General features: G+C 40.5%; 1 protein-coding gene and 1 long non-coding RNA gene across 2 annotated transcripts in view; one reads left to right on the top strand and one right to left on the bottom strand.

The window, feature by feature from the left end:
• The window catches only part of mafa (MAF bZIP transcription factor a), an 87,223-nt gene that overhangs the window by 60,548 nt on the left and 5,359 nt on the right, over window positions 1-21,316 (top strand). The window lies entirely within an intron of this gene.
• Window positions 18,023-21,316, bottom strand: part of LOC148190424 (uncharacterized) — a 213,888-nt gene continuing 210,594 nt past the window's right edge. The window contains exon 3 of the long non-coding RNA XR_015776780.1: window positions 18,023-20,279. This is a non-coding gene — a long non-coding RNA (uncharacterized LOC148190424). The remainder of the gene's footprint in view (window positions 20,280-21,316) is intronic.

Raw genomic sequence — 21,316 nt, 5'->3', positions numbered from 1 at the left:
ACGCATCGCACACACAAGGCCAGCTAAAGGGTCTGTGTATTCTGGTGTACTGCTTGGGTAATGCGTGTAAACCCACCTTTTCTGGTAGAGGAGTTATTTCCACTTCCCCACTACAGCGCCTGTACACATCCAGTTGTCAGTTCATTGGGTTGAGAAGGGTAGTGTGTTTTTTTTCCTCTAGAGAAGCAGAACAGGGCCCAGAGCAGAGAGCTGAGGCTTTGTAATCACTGTCCTGTCTCTGCTTCTGCATTTCTCAGTCTGTGTTTTCTGTTGGTATTGGAGCTGACAGGCTGTCAGTGGAGGAAGGGCTTTGAACCTGAGGGCTCCTCTCTCTACCAAAGGCTAATCGCTACTTCAGAACAGGGGACTGCCCCTAAACAAACATTTACTGCTGTAAAGACAGGGTCGGCCCCTAACGATGTAGGTCAGCAGGGCTTTTTACAGCAAGGCCTTTATGGAGACGGATGCCAGAGATGGACAAATAGCAGGACATTAGCTGTCAGCAGCACCAGCAGGAGCCAGATCTGGCCGCACTTTAATAGCTGTTTGTTGGTGGAGAGGAAGAGACTCATAAAAGAGGAGACTCTTATCTTCTGCGGACCCTGTGTTTGTGTCACAGCCAAGAGTGACCACAATGAAACCAGAACAGTCCAGGCCTGAGATGGACTGCACTGCATCTGATAATTGCAGTTCATCCTCCTTATCTACTACTACTTATATACAGTATCTGCATGGACCACAGGGCTGAATTATAATTCTGCACTGCCACAGGCGTCTCGAGCATACGCCACCGTATAAGATTTGTCAACACAGTAAATACATCTTTCCAGGAGAGTGTAATGTAATGCTAAGATTTTTCTGACAGCATAATCATTTCATCCAACAAGGTTTTATTTGGTGACAGCGCTGAGGGTCTTTCTCTGCCTGAGGAGCTACGCTCTCCCACTCCACACGCTCACACCTTTAACGACTTCTTAAATGTCACAGAATGTCAGGCGCAGGGATAAAAGCAGAGGACCCCCTCCTGCTTGCTAGTGATCCTCGGTAGTTTTTACTACGCTACAGTGCTGCTGGGCAGGACATATGCACTCAGGTGTGGCCCAGATTTCACCGGACCGACTGGTGACATGATTTAATGCACTTGCTTCTAAGGAGCCAAGTGAGGAGAGCTCCTTGTCAGTGCAGGAGCTCCGATTGAGCACAGCACGCCCTTACAAATGTATCCTTTGCGCATGCTACTTAGAAGAAAACCATCCATCACATGTGGTTTCATACACTATAACACTTCAGATTATAAAGCTTTCTCTGTAGTTAGCCAACGAGCTCCCTCAAAAACACCACAATATTTTTTTTTCTTTGTTTCAGAAAGATTTAAAATCAGTGTAAGTTGACTGTGTATTCCCGAGGGAACGGACTACTGCTGTGATGAAATAAGCATCAACTGCTCAATTTTCCATTGAGCTAACCAGGCAGCTCATCTCCATTAGTGTTAGTCTAACCAGCTCCGCTCTGGATCTCTTTAGCTGTGATCTCGCCAGAAGCCAGCTGGGTGTTATGTATGTGTGTGTGTGTGTGTGTGTGTGTGTGTGTGTGTGTGTGTGTGCCTGCACACGCTTGTGTGATTTTGTGAGAGCTCAGTACTCTGAGCCCTACAGCTGTGAGAGATCTGAGTGTAAGGCCATGATGGGGCTCCGTTAAGCTCAACAGCGTGAGCCTGTATCAATTACGCTGCAACAGCGATACGAACACAGCGTGCAGTCTTCAAAGACAAAGACTTATGACCGCCCAGCGACTCCTCAGTTCCTTTGGCCACAGAGTCAGCTGGATAACCTTCAGATGCTACACACTAACTAGAGAGGAGGACGACATAGAACGACAATTCTGTATTTATTCTCTGATTCAGAGAAACTTGCTTTCCTATTTGGAGCACAAAATGACACGATTCATGACACTGGGATCAGCACTATTTGCACTGCGTAAACTGTGTGGATTATTTTTAATTCTGCTCAGTCACATAGTGAAGAAAATCAAATATTGCAATATTTTTTTAAGCAATTACCTTAATATCGATATTGCAGCAATATTGCAGAGTGGACCACTGCTGCTTTCACATAACATTTTACACAATGACATTTTTGATAAATTATCACCAGTAAAGTGGATACAATGAATGAAAAGGTGCAGTCAGATAATGAAAAAGCTAAAACAGTAATCAGTTTGGAAAAATACATCACTTTACTGTAATGCAACCTTTAAACCATGAAACAACACTTTACTGTTACAACATACAAAATCTAAGAATATATTTAGTTTCACGTCACAATATCAATATAATATAAATATATTGCCCAGCTCTGCGTATTTTGTAATTATAACACACATTAGGTGTCTTTGTGTAACTTATTTTGTGCCTATTGCAATGCAATAATTTGATTCAAAAGAGAAAGAGTGCGGGAGAGTTCCCTCAGAGGATGACATTGTGCCCTATGACCTGCTTCACTTCTTGGCAGAAAATCTCTGTGGTCCAGCGCTCCTTTGAACGTCATATGGATCTAGTTCCTGGGCTGGAGACTAGTGGTATAGATGAGCTATAATCCATGTAGGTCTATCTCTACTTCCAACCTCCTTTCTAATACCTTTGTACCTCCATATTCAATACCACTCCAAAGGCAAGCTGATGCCTTTGAGGACTCCACCAAAGTTTGAGAGATACCGAAGGCAAAACTGTCTTGCACTGTGTATGTGTTATTTTCCTCGACTCCCAGTTAAAGAAATGACTGCCATATCAGCCAGTCAGCTGTGGACTGTGGGGAGTGTAGGTGAGTGCGGGTGTGTACGGCGTGGTAATGAATGAAGGTAAATGGCAGGGTATGAAGCACTTCCTATCGTAATTTCACACTTGTCAGCTCTTGTGAGGAAACTTCACCTTTACACAAGGATAGCAGAACAGGCCAGGCCATAGAAAACAGAGAGAATATGTCTTGGTGTTGTGGGATAGATTCTGCATGCAAAGAATTTCCCTTGCAAATATAGCCTGTTCTCAATTCTACGAAGATAGAGAGCAGAATTTACACTCAAATGCCGACATTAAAACAACACGCAGTTTTAGTTTCCGATCCCTAAAAGGTTTTTTGATTCAGTATGAACTGGACTTATCTTAAATAAATGATTTTAAAAAATGATTCTAGTAGTGAAATCACTCGCAATTATTGTATGAGTGAATACCTTTGTGTGCATATATGCAAGAGTGTGAGTGTGCACTAGGGAGCTGTGTTGGGGAAGCTGTAATGAGGGCACTATACAGTATATATTACCTCACTATATAGAGGCAGGTGAAATGAGGTGAAGTTATCATATGCGCATATACACGCACACATCTCACACAATGTCTCAGAGGTGGAATCTAATTAAATTGTAAGGTGGAGACATGAAGTATAAACACATGAAATTCATTTCTTAACAGCACCTTTACCACTTTGATGGGGTTCATTATGCCCTGATGTGAACTATTTTCCGTTAATGATCCTTGTGTTTTTATAAGTCAGATCCACATGTGGGATAAAACGCTGCTATCGCACCAGCCAGGAGCTTACATCTGATTTTCTCCGGCTTAATGTTCTTTAATTTAGCAGCGATCAGGTTTCAATTTGCTGCAAATATAGGAAAACAGACAAAACGAGAACAGAATTTGCCCATAGTTGCTGGTTGATTGTTAATTTATGGAAAAGGAACACCTGTTGGGTATAATTTACTAAGTAAAAAAATATGCATAGTTTTATGTTATATTATTTAATATACCCCAAATAAACATTTATTCGCAGCATAAATTTTAGCTGCAGTCTGTTCAAAATCTTACCTCTTCCTTACATTTTTATATAGTGCTTACTCAGATCTTTGCAACTAATGTATATGCTTTTTGAGGATGCACATTACACATCTGAATCTCTGTCTGTTGTTGCAGCATCATCTGTATAACTCCTTATATGCTTCCTATTAAAGGGAAGTAACCATCACTGTATTTATGTTAAATAAAAGCTTAACATTATATAAATATATATATATATCATTTAGAAAAATAAAGATAACACTAAATATGCGCAAGCTAAAAAAAAAAAAAGATCAATTGAGTCACCTACACATGTCAAGTTCATCTGTTTAATATGCCATGTGGGATAGGGAGTGTGAAGGTGGCACTGCGAGTGTTTGTGTGTGTGTGTGTGTGTGTGTGTGTGTGTGTGTGTGTGTGTGTGTGTGTGTGTGTGTGTGTGTGTGGGTGTGCGTGTGAATGCGAGAGAGACAGAGCAGGGAAAAAGGAAGGGGTGAGTAGAGGGAGGATATGAGAGCCTTCTCGAGGGACCTTAAACAAACTGACTAAAGTGGTCCTGTTTTCTGATCAGGCACAGAGAGGAGAACACTTAGCACTGCTGGAGACACTCTAAACAGCCACTGAGGAATTAGCCTGTTACTGGGAAACTTCACAGCTCCTGCACTGGGCCGTGTCCCCGACTAAGTAATACAGAAAATAGAACAGGCAATAAACAGCAACAAACAAATGCACATATGCACACACCCACCTATCCTCCCCACCCGCGCTCACTCACACATACACAGGTGCATAAGGACATGCTGTGTGTATGCCAATAAGCGCACCGCTCACGATAGCTGTCTCTAACCAGCGCAGATAAACACGAAAACACACAAGATACCATATGCGCTTACGGTCTCTCTGAGGAGAAGCGGCAGATAATGAATGGGCCCCTCACACTCTCCAGAAAAGTGTCGCGAGTGACTTGAGACAAGGAAAAATATGTTTTCACTGAGGAAAAGCAATGACCTTATTCCTTCTCCATGTTCACACGCAGTATTCTTTTAGCTGCATCGCCAGGTTTGGCCAAACAAAGATGCGCTTAAATTTAGGCCCCATGATGTCAACACAAACACAGGATAGAAAGTTCATGTTTAATTAGGTGTCCCCCCGTTTCTAAAGTTCATTTCAATTAGTCCCACCTCGGCCCCACTTTCAGGTCTCAGTGATTTGTCAATGCCTCAACTTCTGTGTAGCGCAGTGTGGTCACAGTACAGCATGAAAATATGGTGTGTATGTGTGTGTATGAATATGTTTTTGCATGCGTGTTGCTGTTTATGTTTTGTGTGTGACCCTCCACAAAAAAGGGACTCCTGTGCCCTTGACATTTCCTTCTCGTTCTTATGATGAATTGCAGGGGTTATTTACTAGTCCATAGGAGGGATTCGCAGATCCCTGCTTTGTTCCCAAACACTCGCAAAGAACGCAGAAACGACCATAAAAATAGCCACTCTGAAACTTTCACTGTCACTCCTACTGTAAAAGTAGAAATGTTTTTTTTTCTTTCTCTGAGGTCATCTATTTTATCAGCTGGATTTGCCTGAAATGTTACATCTGCTCTTATAATTGTGTAATTACCCAATATATACAGGGCTGCACAGTTATGGCTAAAATAATTAATACAATTATTAGTAATTAAACAATTATTTTGATCAATGTTGAGATCATGATTGTTTATCATGATAAAGACAAAATATTTTCAGGGCAATTTAAAAAAAAAGAGTACTGTTTTCACTCCCATGCTGCTAATTCACAAATCTTTGTATCAACATAAGACTACAAATAAGGTTCTTCTTCAGCTGAATTCTGTGCGTTTTTTAAGAAGAAAATATAATAAAAATCCTCCCCAAAACATATGCTAATTACAAACAAATATGCCACCACAGACCGTAACCAAATGATCATAGTGTACAAGAGCAGAGCATATATTTAAATGTTTATATCACTGTCAGTCATATTCACTTAACTGCAGAAGGACAAAATCCTGATTGCAATTAATATTCAATCAGTTTTGCAACCTGTTATCAACATATCAATTTCTCTAAGTGTATGTCACTTTTTTTTAAAGTAGACATGTTAATTACATCCTGAAATAATTAATTCTAAAACTGGTACTTTATGGTTTTGTTAAAATCATGCAGAAGTGTTATCTGTTTGCAATAGACAAAAGAAAAGTAATTAAGCCGGTCAGTGTATGTTGTTTTAATAGTTTTGTATGAATGTTTTTACTCTCCGTGTACAGTGTGTTTTTGCTCGTGAGACATCTCAGAGAAAAACCTCTACTGCCTTGTGACTGACAGTTAAGTTTTCTTGTGTTAAAATTCTATTAATTTTAAATACCCTGATTTTTATCTAGTTTTATTAATTGGAACTATTGTTTTTTATTAGTTTTATTATGTACTGAATGAAATAATTCAGGCACGTCAAGGCAAATTTTTGCATGTATGACTTTTTGTGCGTGTCTGTGTTGTATGATGCAGCTGTGTTAAGTGACCTTACCTTATCTAACTATCTTAACACTTTAGGCAGAAAAAAAACCTGCATTTTAATTTAATTCTAATTATAAAATGTCTGTGTTCAGTATCAAGTATTTCAGAAACCTGCAGACATATCATTTCAGATGTGCCACACATCACCAGCTCACTGTATATAGGTGCCGTATTTAGATGGCCTATATGTCCTATGTAGGATCCTGAAGGTGTACTATGTCTGCTCTGTCCATTTCGTGACACCCTCACATAAGCCGATCAATCAGCTGTAATGAAACCCATCAGGTCACCTTTGAAATTTATCATTTTTTTGTGTGCGTAAAATGAACCGCCCCATGATGGTATGGAAGCTAAATTTAGATTACCTATATGCTAACATATCTCTACCCCTCCTCCTCTCAAAAAGAGAGGGGGGAGAAAAAGGTTTATGAATTATGCTGAGATGCCGACTCAATACGCCAGAGTGCATCTGACATGTAATATCAAAAGCCTGATCTTGGTCCTCGACTTCTTTTGATGTCAGGCGTGTTAGTAGCTGAGAATTTTGTTCTTAAAATGATGCAGATTTCTTCAAGAGTAAACGCAAGAATCAAAAAAGTTTCCAAAGATAGAAGAAGATGTTGTTTTGTTGCTCATCAGCAAAAAAAATGAAAAAAAAAAGAGCAATCACCTGACTGTTTGACTTATCTCTCTCACCCTGTGGTGTGTTTTTTTCTGTGTGTTTCTGTCGCTCTCAGAGGTTTGAGGTGCTTAGCATCTCTTGTTTGCACACAATCCGTCTGTGATTATTGCCCGCTCCAGGCTTCATGCACAGTGATGCGTCTTTTCACAAAGCAGCTTCATTTGCATAGATTTAGCCAAGAACCTCTCAAATCTTAAGGAGTGTGCTTAAAGACGAGTTAAAGATGAGCAATCATGACGGCCGATCGCTGTGTTTGTGTTAAAGGCAGGCGATATCAGTTATCAGCTGAGCGGCACGCCGTAAATTAGCTCTTCAAGTCAAAGACGGAACACACAAAAACTTTTATGAATTTGTTTTGATGCGGATGGGAGGATTTCTAACAATTTCGTGGACCTTCCACAACAGTAAGGACTTTTTTTTTTTTTTTTTTAAATAGTCAGGCCGAACCTGTGTAACTGCAATCAAGGTCCGACTATACGCTTCATTTTCTGCAGATGGCACACAAAAAGTCCTTATCCGAGCATTTGTGAAGAAATAAGCCTCTCCTATGTGTTTGTTGATTTGTTTATTTATTTCTTTATTTTGTTTTTGTCATTTTTTTTCTGCTGAACACAGCTGCTTGGGCCCCACCATGCAGAAAGGCCCAATATGGCTCTGTCTGTAAATCGCAGTCCGGGGGCCACAAGACAGAAAACAGGGGAGAACCACCCGGCGAAATTTAGCGCACGATGGCTCCCAGCGGGCATCATTTGGGGACCAGGGAGATTTTTTTCCCCTCCTTCTCTCTTTCCTTTTTCCTGCATGGTGAGCAGGTTGGAAAGCTCAACCCTAACATTGCTGCTGACACAACCACTCAGGGACGGCTGTAACAGCTCTCTTAGCATGGCACCTGTTATTGAGCCGTCAGAGAGAGAGGGGGAATGAGAAAGAGAGTGTTGGAGAGGGAGGGAGAACAAGGAAAGGGAGAAGGAGGTAGGTGTGAAAGCAGGAAAGAGTGAAACTCAATTGTAATTTCAGGGCTGTCACAGTTCTGAGAGCCGGTAAGTCTGCTGCTGTGTCGGTGAGCGGTCGTACTCGAATGCCTCTCCGTGCTGAGACTGATCTCTCCCCTCTTTGTCCGGACTGCCTTAATTTATACATTCATCACAAAACAAAATAAACAAACTGATCATAATTAGTTTCACATCAGGCTACATTGTAAACAGAGAGCCGAGTGTGTGTCTCTGTGGCAGTCACAGTCCTGCTCTCTCTATTTTGTTGTTGTGTCTAACACATTTTCTTCCCACTGTCTCTGTTTTAATGCAACTGAAATTACTTCAGTGTGCCTTTTATGCAACTCTTTTTCATTTGTCTTCTTCCACTGAATACAATTGGCTTTTGGATTTTTTTTAAATGATTCATAATGCTTTCATCAAACTGATAATGATTATAAAGACTCCCCATGTCTCAAGTCTTACCAAGATAAATGACCTGCAGTATAGTAAAAGAGGAGATAATAATAGAAGATGCATCGTGTTTTTTCATCGTAATTCATTTTCCTTTGAGACGATAGCAGGAAAGAGGCTAGAGATATTTACAAGATACTTGCAGAAACAAATACTAACAAATATCAAGGAACAAAAGAAAGAGGGAAAAACCACAGTGGTTTATTTTCTCTCTAAGCCAGTCATCAGAGGTACACGGCTGTCCATTCAAGCAAAGCAGTGGCATTCCTCTGCAGAGCAATCAAAATGGATTAAACCAACCACGCTCCAGCTGCCTCCACGCAAATCAGATATGCCTGTGATGATGATAATCAATCCATAATAAAATAACACAACATAAATCTGATAGTGTTGTTCCAACAATTTTAATAACATAGATTTAAATATTGCCATGTGCACTGGAGTGATTTATTGATGAAAAAGTGCTATCAAGCTTATATACACCCCGTTTCTGGTGGCCCGCCAATAATACCATTAACTGCATTGTTCAAACTCATTATGTGATGAGAAACACAATAATAATCGCAGGACTACAAACACACAATTTCTCCCATTGAGCTAATCACTTTTGCTAGGATTATTAGTCTCCCTCTCTCTCTCTCTTTGCTCTCTTGCTCACTTCGTCATAAATCCCGGGAGAGGCTGCTGTATAAATCCCTAGTCTTGAATTAGTATTGTAATTTCTGGTATCCCTGCATGCTTTGCCAGCGCAGACCTTGGAGTTATTAATCTGGGGGGACAGGTGCCATAGAAACAATATGCTGAGCGGTTGGCCTGGATACTAGGCCGACCCCAGCCGTGCCAAAGTCCTCAGTGCATTCAATTACAATTACAGGGAATGGACTGAGGCCCAGTGAGCATAAAAAATCTAAAAGACGAAGGGATTTTATGTTTAACCATTACAAGTTAATTTATTTTTTTAGAAAATGTGTATGTTTGAACAATCAGAAAAGGCAGTTATACATAAAATATAATTCACCGAAGATCTGCCACGTTGCCTCTTTTGGCAACTCACAGTCTGGATTGTTTTTGGAGTCCCATAACGTGTGATATCGTTTGGTTTGCCACCTCGCCGATAGAAAAGCTGTTACGCCGCACATATGGCCCACTGACAAACATGACAGATGAAACACTTTGTTTGCTTTTGTTTAAGCACCGGCTCCTCTCCTAATACAAGCCTTTTAAGTGATCAAAAAGGCCCGGCAATATTTGATGTTGTCTACGGAGAGAGGGGGGAGGCAGAGGAAGTGTCATCCAGTGATATACAGCTCCAGTCCTCTGTCACACAGCGCAGTGTCTGCTGGGAAATAATCTGACATCTTGTGCTCGACACATCCAGGCGATGAGTAGAGAAGGAGAAGGAGGGGGAGAGAGAGATGGAAGGGAAGAGAGTGATGGGACAAAGAGGCGAGGGAGAGGAGAGAGGCCGAGGGAAGTGGGAGCACGAGCGGGAGAGTGAAAGGAGAGAGAGGACACAATCAATTCAGCAGCCCCGTCTCCATCATGTCATCACCTGTCAGCATAGATTTAAGAATAAAGCTTTTGAGAGACCTTCCAGAGCTACAGTCTGATCGATGCTCTGGCAACATTGGCCCAGATGTCACTGATACGCATCACACAGCCGCCGCTCAAAACACAACCCCACCGTGACCGCGTGACCAGGAACTACCCCCCTGCCCTAAGTTTACAGCGGGACACCATTTCCAAAGGCCACAGTTCTGTCTTATATGTCACCACCCACAAGCGCCCTCCTCCACACCCTACAGAAACTATGCAAGTTATTAACGTTGCGCCCATAACTTGCCAACGGAGACGGAAAACTGGAAGTGCATATGGGCAAGACCATTAGAGAGAGAGAGGCAGAGATGAAGATATAGTGACGGGGTGAATAAATCGAGTCATTAAGCATGTGTTTGTGGGAGCCTGGCTCCCATATGATGGTGCGGGGTGGCAGGATGCTTCTGCCGCCGTTCCCCCGTAAACAGACTAACAGATTGGCTCGTTTGCCTCTCTCCTCTGGGCAGCTTTTGCCTCCTGCTTTCTGAGGAACGCTTAGGACTTTCCTCCCCTGGGTCTGTGGAGAGACTGCCGCCTGTGCTGTAATTTCAATTTGTAGCATGGCTTCTTTTAATTAATCTACAGCACTGTCAAGAGTCAAACTAATGTTGAAAGCAGATCTAAACCCATTTACTCGATAAGTAGCCGTGATTCAAAATGTAACTGATTCAATTAAAACACTCACGGATCAAAATGGTCTATGTAACCTAAATATGTTTTAGTCAAAGAGCTGTATGTCTGCAGTGGTGGACGAAGTAAGTAGTTCCTTTACTCAAGTAAAAGTACTGATACCGCACTGTAAAAATACTCTGTCACAAGTTTTTTCTGTTTGTTTTGAAATTTTCCTGTATTGCAAGTATAAAATACACATATCTAGAATTCTAACTTTAGTGCAATACTTGAATAAATGTACTTAGTTACATTCCTCCACTGTATGTTTGTTGGCTCTTAAATAGTCTCATTTTCCTCTTTTTCCTCTCACAGACTATCAGATATGCTCGTGCAAAAAAAAAAAAAAAAAAACTACCATGAACTACATATCAGACATCTTCCCGTTTTACTACATACAGAAGCTGGCAAGTTGTCGGATTTTGGCAAGAGAAAAAGGTGTATCTATGAAATAACTATCTATAAAAAAAGTTTTGGCAATTCTGCATTTTCCTAAAACCATCAGGTCATTTATATCCTTAAATTGGCTACAATGTAAGTAAAACTCCAGGCTTGAATGTGCATACTTGTGGCTTCCTGCTGACCCAGCCGTCTAGGACATGTGCCGTCAGGTCCGACGGTTTCCCGTCAGTCTGCTGTCAACTAGCAGGTGGAAAAAATGCCATTGAAATGAACTATTACGATGTGTATATGTGGATGATAACATGTGCCATCTCAGTGGCACGAGCAGCTGAAAGAGCTGCAAGTGTCCAGCTTCTCAGGTCATGTTTTTGCATGCCTTTGCTGTCGTATAAAATTTCTGAGCTTTATTATTGACACCATTTAAGTTTGAGTGATTTTTGAAAACATAGATAATACAGCTTCGGACACATATGAGCTGGTTTAGAGTTTTTAAAAAAAATCATTGACAAAGCCTTAGCCTTGCACAAAATGAAGTGTTAAAATCATATCTGCCAGCAGAGTGGAACAAATTCTTCTCTGGCCAGCGGAAAAAGAAAACCACGGTGATTCCTCTGCAGCACAGAGGGAAAAATCTACGTCTGAGTTCAAAACCATATGAAAATCTTTAAAAAAGAAATATACAGTTTCACAAATGAAACTGAGATAAATTTGGCTCTGTTTTCCTCTCGCTGTAAGTCTCTGTCAGACACACAGCCATTACTTTTACTCAACTGCCTTCACTTCCGTTTCTTCAACCCTCTCACTCTGTCTTGTCTTTTGATTTCAGCGTGTGGAGGGCAATCGTTACGTGAGTGATGGTAGCCATCAGTGTAGTGCATGTGTTGTAAAACTGTCAGCCGCTGACAGATTGACTGACATGGTCAACCCTTCGATCACCACCGCAGAGAGGGCAGGGTTAGGAGGAGGAAGATGCAGAGTGAAAGACATGCAGCGAGTGAAAAAAAAAGAAGGGAAACACAGGTGTAGAAAGTAACATTTTATTTTTGTTTTGTTCTGTGAGCACTGATCAAATCTGGCACTAAACTAAAACCATAAAACAAACATGGTTGGTTTTAAAAGGAGAGCAACAACAACAACAAAAAAAAAAAGATATATAAAGAAGGAGTGTTGCCGTGTAATTTCCAACAGCTGTTGATTCAAAGGGAAAAACTTTATTTGGTCCAGATGGTCTCAGTCAGTGGCAGAATGAGAGAGCTGACTTCATTGGCTCCAGCCATGTGTTTTTCCTCCTGATAGAAATTAAAATGGTCGTTCGTTTGTCACCGCTCACTACACAGCTTAAAATGTAGCAATGAAACGTTCCTTGGTGATAATGCACCATAATTACTCAAACGCCTGTTCTTTATCTGCAGCAGAGGGAGGACAGAAGGAACATTTTCCTCAGATGAGATTTTAAAACCCGGGGAGCTTACAAGAGATGAAGCGCACAGTCAGAAGTATTGTTCTTCTCGAGCTAGAGAGAGAGCCTTAAGTCTGTCATCTTCTTGCTCAACAGCATTGAAAATGACAATCACCGTGTCGTGTGACCTTATTTACAAAGAATCTGATGGAAGCTTCTTTAGCTGGTGGGTGAGCCTGAGTATCTCTGCCTCCGATCAGATGTAACATGATGTAACATGCAAGTATCAGGGTGTGATAAATGTATTTATTTTAGCAGTCTGATGGATATTGATCTGCTCAGCGGCTCCACCATAGGCTAACATTATGGGACCCTGGAAGGGAAGAGAGTGGGCGGTGCTGTACTTGCACACATCTGACACCTCACAAATGAGGTGAAAAGCACGCTGCTGCGGAGGTGTGGAAAGGTTAACAGTGGCCTCTGACTGCCAGTTAAACATAAAATCAGTCATTTATCGGAAATAAAAGTAAGAGCATCTCAGCAGTCACCGTTATGGAGATGAAAGACCAAAGTATGACAGGAGTTGAGTCATGGGTGGCACGAAACTGACACAGAGCAGAAAATATATCCACATGCTGATTTTTTTTCACCGCACATCCAGAGGCACACATGAGTGGGTTGGAGAGGTATGGGCATGTAAAAACTGAGGTGTAGATGTGACCTGTGGTTGTTTGACTCAAACATCCACTACAACGTCTTCTTCCCCGTAGCAGCGCGTTAACAGTGAGTGCTGCTCAGTGAATCATGCAGGAGATATTCTAGATTCATGATTGTGAGTGGCCTAAACTCGGCCGCAGGCTGAGGCCAGTCATAATGCTTCGTGAGAAATATCACAGGCACTCGTTTTCCTGCTCAGTTTCACTTCTGTATTTTTTGTTTGATATCCCCATCTTTGTCAACCTCACTCAACCTCTCTGTCTTCAAACGGTGGCAGATGATTCATTGAGCTTTTTTTAATGCCTGCTGAAATGTCAGCTGCCGAGGTCTATAGACAGCAGTATCCGTCTCTTTTCTTTGAAACTCATAGACTACTTTACAATACAAAATATTCAGCATTTTTAGGAGGGAAACTTCTGTGCCATTACAATGTATACATACAAATCCAAATGTGTTTTTAAAAAAAGCCTATTACATGTAAAATTTTTACTGTATATAAATGATTAATAAACTAATTCAAAACTATTTTTATTTTTAATGAAAGATAGCAAAGAGCTGTATTTTTGTATCTGATACAGAAATGTAACAAGAAAACAATGAAAACTTAATCTTCATTTTGGCAGCATTCAGAATGATCTCTGAACAAAAGATGCAATATAATTTACAAAAGAAATTTAATTTTGTGTCCTTTAGATTCAGCTGAAGTGTTTTAACATCATATTCATCTCCATAATCACGCTGAATACTTGTTTAAAAGAACTAAAATGAAGGGGGAAAAGATTTTTTTTTCTTTTTATAACTTGTTTGAAGTATGTATGTGTGTGAAATTTAATTAAACAAGCTTTTATGGTACTACATTAAAAAAATATATCAGAAGAGAATGAGCTCAGTTTGCACTCATATAAAAAATTAAAACACATCCAAAAAGGACAAAGATAGACAAACATTCGTCTCATTCTAACTCTTAAACAATCGCTGAAAGACATTCACTTCACAGTGTGTTTGGCTGTGCAGAGACTGCTAAACGGCTGCAGATTGTGAAACACTAAATGAGTGCGGTGCCGCTCTCATTGTGGCTTAGTCTATAAAAACAGGATCTGATTGGGTAATCGGCGTCTCCACTATGGTCTCTTTAACAGTAAATTTACCCCGGTGAACTGCTCTCCAGTATACCTCTCAAAATATCCACAGAGATAAGTACTCCTTGACTCACTGCTAATATTAATAGGGAATTTCCACAGCAGTCTTATAAGGTGGAGCGCTTAAGTCCATCATGATAAGTAATAATTATCTCCACTTACTGGTGATCATTTTGGGTCATGCCGTCATAGAGTATGCGTGTGTCTGATTTAAGTTTCTGCAATGATGTGCTTCACTTTGAGGTGAAAAGAGGGACGGAGACGTTAAAGAATGACGACCAACAGAGCGTCTGTCAGACGTACACAACAACTCTCTGCAGAGTCACACTTGAACGCAAAAACAAAAACTGTGGAGAAACGAGGACAACTACTGCATGAGATGTTTGCTAAAAGACTGAAGGTTTTTTAAAAATGGACAAAATGGAAAAAACTACATCCCTGTGGACAAAAATGGCATGTGTTTTTGCCATCAGGGCACATATCTTTACCTTATCACCTCTTTCTTTATGACCTCTTTCTTTCTTTCTGTTTTAAAGAGGTCATTTCTGTATGCAAAAATGCACTAAACACGATTAAACAACCAGGGATCAGTAACTCACAAGTATTTCTAAATTGTGCTTTAAATTCTGCTGAACTGTCAATATTCCAGTAAGTATTTGCATTTTTTTTTCTTGCTCTGCACATGCTGGATGCATGCGTGCACGTGTGCATTATGTGTATGCGCGTCCAAGACAAGTAGGATGGAGAGAGGCTATCGGCAGATGAACCACAAGCATTTGCATGTCAGGAAGTGCGTCAGCTACTTGGGACAGTCCCGAGCCTTAGTGCTTTTATGCTCTATTTCATGCTAACACACACAGTATATGGACATACTGTTGAGAAATATTGGCGTTAATGCAACACCTCTATAAAACAAAGAATAAGGTGGTTAGAAGATGTATTGTCTCAATTCTGTAAATGAAGAATACATAACATTTCAGGATCAGCATGTTGTCTCAGTCCCGTCTCAAAGCTACACATTTTTATTTTTCCATTTTGGAACTCGATGTTGTGTTATCTGTTTTCCTCTTCCAGTAATATTGCATTAGATTTCCAATACTCATGGTGTGTTTTTCCATCTTTCACAGATCAAGACTTCATGGGCTTTTTAGATGAAAAATTATCAATACAAGATGAAGCATCAGCAAAAAAGCAGTGACACATTGCCAACATGCTCTTGTTCCCGGTGCCAGCATCAATAATTCAGCCACTAGCTCATAACTTTATTTTCAATGCATAATTGAGGCCAACCAATGTTTTCTTCAGCCATTTATATGTCGAGCAATTTTTAAACAATAACAGGAGGGGTCCATTAAGCTTTTAACATCTCTTTTCCGTACTCCAGTAGATGGCTGGAAAGTCTGGACAGTGGGGCCTGTCCCACTCTCTTTGTGCTCGGTAATGTGAGAGAGGTACGGGGGGTGTTTGCAGGTGTTTTCTCTTCGCAGTCTTAGCTACTGTATGCATGAACGTCTTAAAACCATAAGTGTGGGAAAGCTGTGGTGAGTAAATGCAAAAGTGTAAACTCCACATTTAAAAAGTGTGGTTTGGAAAGGAAGGGGGTCTTCAGGGTGAGGTGAGGTTTGTATACCTGCGAGTGTGAAATGTGTGTTGTGTGTGTGCCAAGTGATATACAGTATGTCTGATTGAGTTTTTACAAAGTCCTTTTATAGATATCTAACTGTACATATATATCCTTGACTTGCAGGATGCTACTTTAAAGGGCCCTCCTCCATCCAGTCACTCATTATATGACCTGATTAGATTTCTCATTTGCTTTGTAGTACTGCTTAATAAATATTGATTTACTATTTTAATTACACGTTAATCTCAAAACACATAGGTGCCAGGGTTATGACTCTCTCAAGTCATACTGCAAATTTCCTGTTTGCAAATATTTATTGAGGATGGCTTCCTGAGAGGGCCATAAAAGTGAATAGGGATCATTAAACAGAGACTAGCTGTCTACAATATCTGCACAAGTGTCAATATCAGCAACACAGGTCGACCCGGCTTCTAATCAATTACTTGAAATCTTTCCTTTGCATCAACAGTAACAGGCTTTCTTAAAAAAAGGGGGATCCATTCCATCAATCTTTTATAATCTTTTATATCCACTTCATTGTTGCCTAAAAGAGGCAAAATCAAATTTTCAATTTTTTGACAAGTGTTATAAGTTTTTCAGAATGACTGGTTTATCTCCATCCATTTAGCCAATTAGAAACTGAAAAATTATTGCTACACTTGGTTTGGGTGTTAAATTAGAGGTATAGACTTAATCACAGTCGTTGTTTACGATAATGTTTGGTTAGAAAAGCCCCGTGTCACATAGGTCTAATCATGAAATGAAATGGTGCTTTACCTAAAAAAATGACCCACACAAAAATCTATATCAGTTAAAATGCATGCTATTTTTTATTTATCTATCTATTTAATCTAAAGATTATTTTTGGTGCTTTTAGCCTTTAATGGATACGACAGCTCAAGCCTGAAAGGTGGAGAGAGGGAATGACATGCAGCAAAGGGCTGAGGCTCTACCAGCTGAGCTCCTGGGTGCTCCAAAGTCTACGCTATTTTTAAGATTTTTTCCACCACTTTAACTTGCTGTCAGACAGCCCTTTCTGACAGGAAAGTGAAGTGATTATTTCAAAGCCACCAGACTCCAGTGATAAAAACAGCAGTTTTGCTTTGCAGAACACAGGAGTTACTGGTCTACTGCTGCTTCCATCAGTTAGTGTGTGAGGTAAAGCGGTGAAAGTATTGCAAAATATAGTGTACACTTAGGATGATATTGACTTTTTAAGATGGGTCTTTTGGGTGGTCTAAGTATGTTTTTCTGTGCCCCGCTTTACAGCAGTGCATTGTTAAACTTCAATGCTGATTGACTGGATTATTAAAGATGCTAGCAAAACAATGCAGTATGTAATATAAGCCCATTAGAAACATCAGACAGGTACAGTTACAGTTGCAGCTTCATGTGACAACAGAAATAAACAAGTTTACCAATTTCATCTTCTCAGTTCAAATAAATTGCCGGTTGTCTGCCTGGAAGTGATTGCTGATGTTGGTACAACATCACAGTTATTTGTCCAGTTGAAAAAAACTGCAATTAATATTGTTCAAGTACGACTTGTGATGATTAGGTCATTAAATAAAACAGAATGGACAAATCCTGACAGAAGGTTGGAGTGACTGCAGGTTGGTTTTTATTCAAATTATGTTTAATACTTTCAATTATTTTTGACCGGGCAATGATCTGCTACAGTTATTATGGATCTATAACTCTCTCACTCGGTAGTTCCCTGTAGCAAGTGTCCTCCAGAAGGGTGGGGCCAACAAGTTACATGAAAATGTTTTGACTGCCTTTGATAAGCTGTGATCTCCGGTCGAGGTGAAACACTGGCACAATGCTTTTTGGGATGGAACACGTCTACATTTATGATTATCAAACACATTAAGATAACAACCATTATCTATGTTCTGAAGCTCTTGTGAAGTGCTCGCTATCGCCATACTTCATTATTATCCAAACTGATTGCTTTGTGAAGCGGAACTCACCAATACACCGGAGGGACTTTGTCAGACTTTGCAGGATATCAAGCCCAAGAGTGTTAAAATGGGGGCAAATAATGGAGCAGATCACTAGAGCTATTTTCTTCTTTCTGAAAATTGCTTTATCTCCCACTGGCATTAAAATATGTCATCATAAGTAATTTGACAGCAGTGTATTAATGAAGGATCATACACTTACTGTTGAATCCGGTTATTAGCTACAATAGGTGACTGGAGAATGTTCATTTTCTGCTCTGCACACATTGGGGATTTCCATATAATCTGTACGAGTGTTACAAAGTGAACCCTCTAGAGCCCGGATAGGTAACCATGCACTCTAGGGACTCAAGAGATCTTGTGCATATCTTGGTTGCAGGCCGTCATGCCATGGAGGCCAGAAAGTTTTCAGGTTTTAGATCCACTAATAGACTACATGAGGGGCACTGGTTGTGTCCTTCACTTTGCATGAAGTTATCACCATCACCCTTTGCCTCAATCACATACTTCAATAAAGTGCCACAGGGATGACATTTTTCTGAAGGCCAGTGTAGATATTAGCGTTCCCCGTTTTTTTTTCGTCAAAAAGCCAATGGGGTTTCTCCATTGAGATTTGGATTACTGCAGAAAATAAGATCCATGGCCAATAAATGTTTAACATACGTGGATATTTTGTTCAGCAAGGAAATCTTCACAAATAAACACCACTTTTATGATTTTTTTAAGCCTAAATGCAATCTCCAAAAACTAACATTAGGGTATAAACAAACTACACCACAGTCACATGACCGAACATCCCTATAATAACGAGACTATCAAGCTGTGTTTGACATGATGACGCTCGGTAGTCTCATTTAGCCACTTGTTAGCAACCTTCTCAAAAAAGACTCAAAAAAGCTTCAAAGTTAGTGGGTGGGGAATTAGCTGACATATTTTATGGTGTAGATGAAAAAATGAAAGTCTTTTAAGCTGGTATTAACCCCAGACCTTATTTCAGGTATCTAACCAAAAACATATTCAAGAAAACCATTGACTTCAAGTAGAGGGAACCAGGAGTGCTAAAATGCTAGCCCATTTCTGGGTTTTTAGAAATCATTACTGGGGCACTATATTCACATGAATTCAAATCATGTTAAAAAAAAAGCCAGCTTGCACTCTAAAGTTGCTCAGATTTTCAGTTTGCACTGAGGTGAAACAGCTTCTGATAGCTTGGAAATAAAAAATAACTAAGCAAACATTTCTTAAATTTAACCTATCTGCACAAGTATTCAGATTTTTTTATAATATCAACTATACAACATTTGTAAACTCTAATTCTGCAGTCATTGTTTAGAATGAAAACCTACAGACTCTTGGACCGCCATTGCACAGAGTTGTCAGCAATAAGGTTATACCTCGGCAATGAACCCCAAGAGTTTAGTATGCATTCCCCCCCCTCCTCTCTTTCAGCCTCGCTTCCTCTCTTTCTATTGCTCCTGCCTTCTCGGGCTCATTCCAGATTCTTCCATCACAAAGATATATTGAAACTGAGAATGCATTAGGATGATTGGGAGGCTGAAAAAGTAAATGGAAACACTCGTTTTTTGCGGGGAAAAGCTGTAAATGAAGAACAGTAAACAAAATCATTTTAATCTCATCTGGCCTAAAACAAAATGGGCAGTGTGTGAAATATTTACTTTAGATAGGAGTGTGTGTTTGGGAATAATCCATGCAGCGTGCAGTGTTTGTATAGTTTGTTCCTGACATCAAGGTTGCCGGTTTAATTGAGCATGTACTGGACCCAGGGCTGAGAGAGCAGGCAGAGGAGCATCGATAAACTATGAAATGGTTCCAATATGGCCAATCGATGAGGCTTTGTGAGCAGCTCCCTGGGGGCTTTGATTTTCCTCTCAAACAACAATCCAGGATCTCTGCTCTTCAAAGGCAAACTCCATCTTTGCTGTTATTGTTGTTGTTCCTTCCCCCATGTTTGAGTGATGTCACTGAGGTCGATTTTATCCATGTCCATAAAGGCTCTCCCACACTTGAATCACCCGGGAGACGGCTTCTGTTGGTCTGTGCAATGGTAACAACAACCAATAAAGGTCAATCTCCCATGGTAATGGCCAATTGGGTTTGTTCCCATTATTGGCCCTCTGATCCGTGGTCAACAGATGGAGAGCTGGCATCACCGACACAAGTTACACTCCAACCTTAAAGAGGCTCGTCTCCAAGAGCTGTTGTGTGATTCCACTCTTTCTCCCTCTCAGCTTGTGTTGGCCGGTACATCATGCCATCATGTGCAGCTCCTGTATAAGGACACACATCGCAGTAGCGTCACAGGAGCGCTGCCAGTGAGCGCTAACCGTCTAACCATTTCAGCTAATTGCCTCATTAATGATTCACCGGTGTTAGGCGGCTCTAGCACTTCGCTGTGGGGAGCAAATTGTTCTGATTGGTTTGCCTCTGTCAATTATTGATGAGGCAGTGAGCTGAAGTGCTAACACCTGGCTTTGGAGGTCCAAATGGCCCCTGCATTCCCATCACATAGTCAGTTATCACACACCCTGGGACCACATTCAGTCTTGAAGGGCTGGAGTCTTGACTGCTGCTGTTCTCTGAGAGTGGATGTAGCATGCCCCGGGGCAACGGCTGTGATCTCAGTTGTGAGGATATTAGCTCATAGAACATGGCTCACTGCTGTGCAAAAGGTGGACAAAACACAGACATATATAGCTTGCAGTGATTTGTTCTGTTAGTGGAAACAGAGACAATGTCACATGGACAGGCGCCACTGAGAGTGTGTATGCATTTGTGTGTATGTGATGATACCACAAATAATAGTAATGCTGGTAGGAATGAAATTATAGTCTTGATTGTAATTATAATGTTTTATCAACATAAGCCGCACGAGTTGTCTCTAGCTCTTCTGGGAATACTAATATTATGTGAGGGAATATAAAAATCAGATGCCTTAAAGATAATAAATAACACTATCTTTGAGCAAATTGAGCATACACGACTAAGATAATAACTTCAGATTTTACAGGCCTTAGTAGAGCTGTAACGGTATGCAATGGTCTGTCAATATTTGCTTTGTTTACGCTGATCCATAATGGGTGCAGGCTAGGCACCTTTACAGTAGGGTCATGTAACTGGATCTCCAGTAGATAGTAGTTGAATTCCACTAGAGTCTCAGTGTCTAATGGCCCACCCACAAAGCGTTCCTTCTGGCTACATGAATCATACTCACACAGCGCGCAAGCTGCTGAGGGGTCTCACCAAACTTGATGCATTTCAAGACACAAAAATAAAGCCCAGTATTTTTTTTTCTTAAGGCACAAAC

This window comes from Plectropomus leopardus, chromosome 1 (assembly GCF_026936395.1).
Source record: "Plectropomus leopardus strain MGB_pleo_1.0 chromosome 1, ASM2693639v1, whole genome shotgun sequence".
In the NCBI taxonomy this organism is placed as follows: Eukaryota; Metazoa; Chordata; class Actinopteri; order Perciformes; family Serranidae; genus Plectropomus; species Plectropomus leopardus.
The sequence above is the reverse complement of the archived record's forward strand: the minus strand, read 5'-3'. Positions and strand labels throughout refer to the sequence as shown.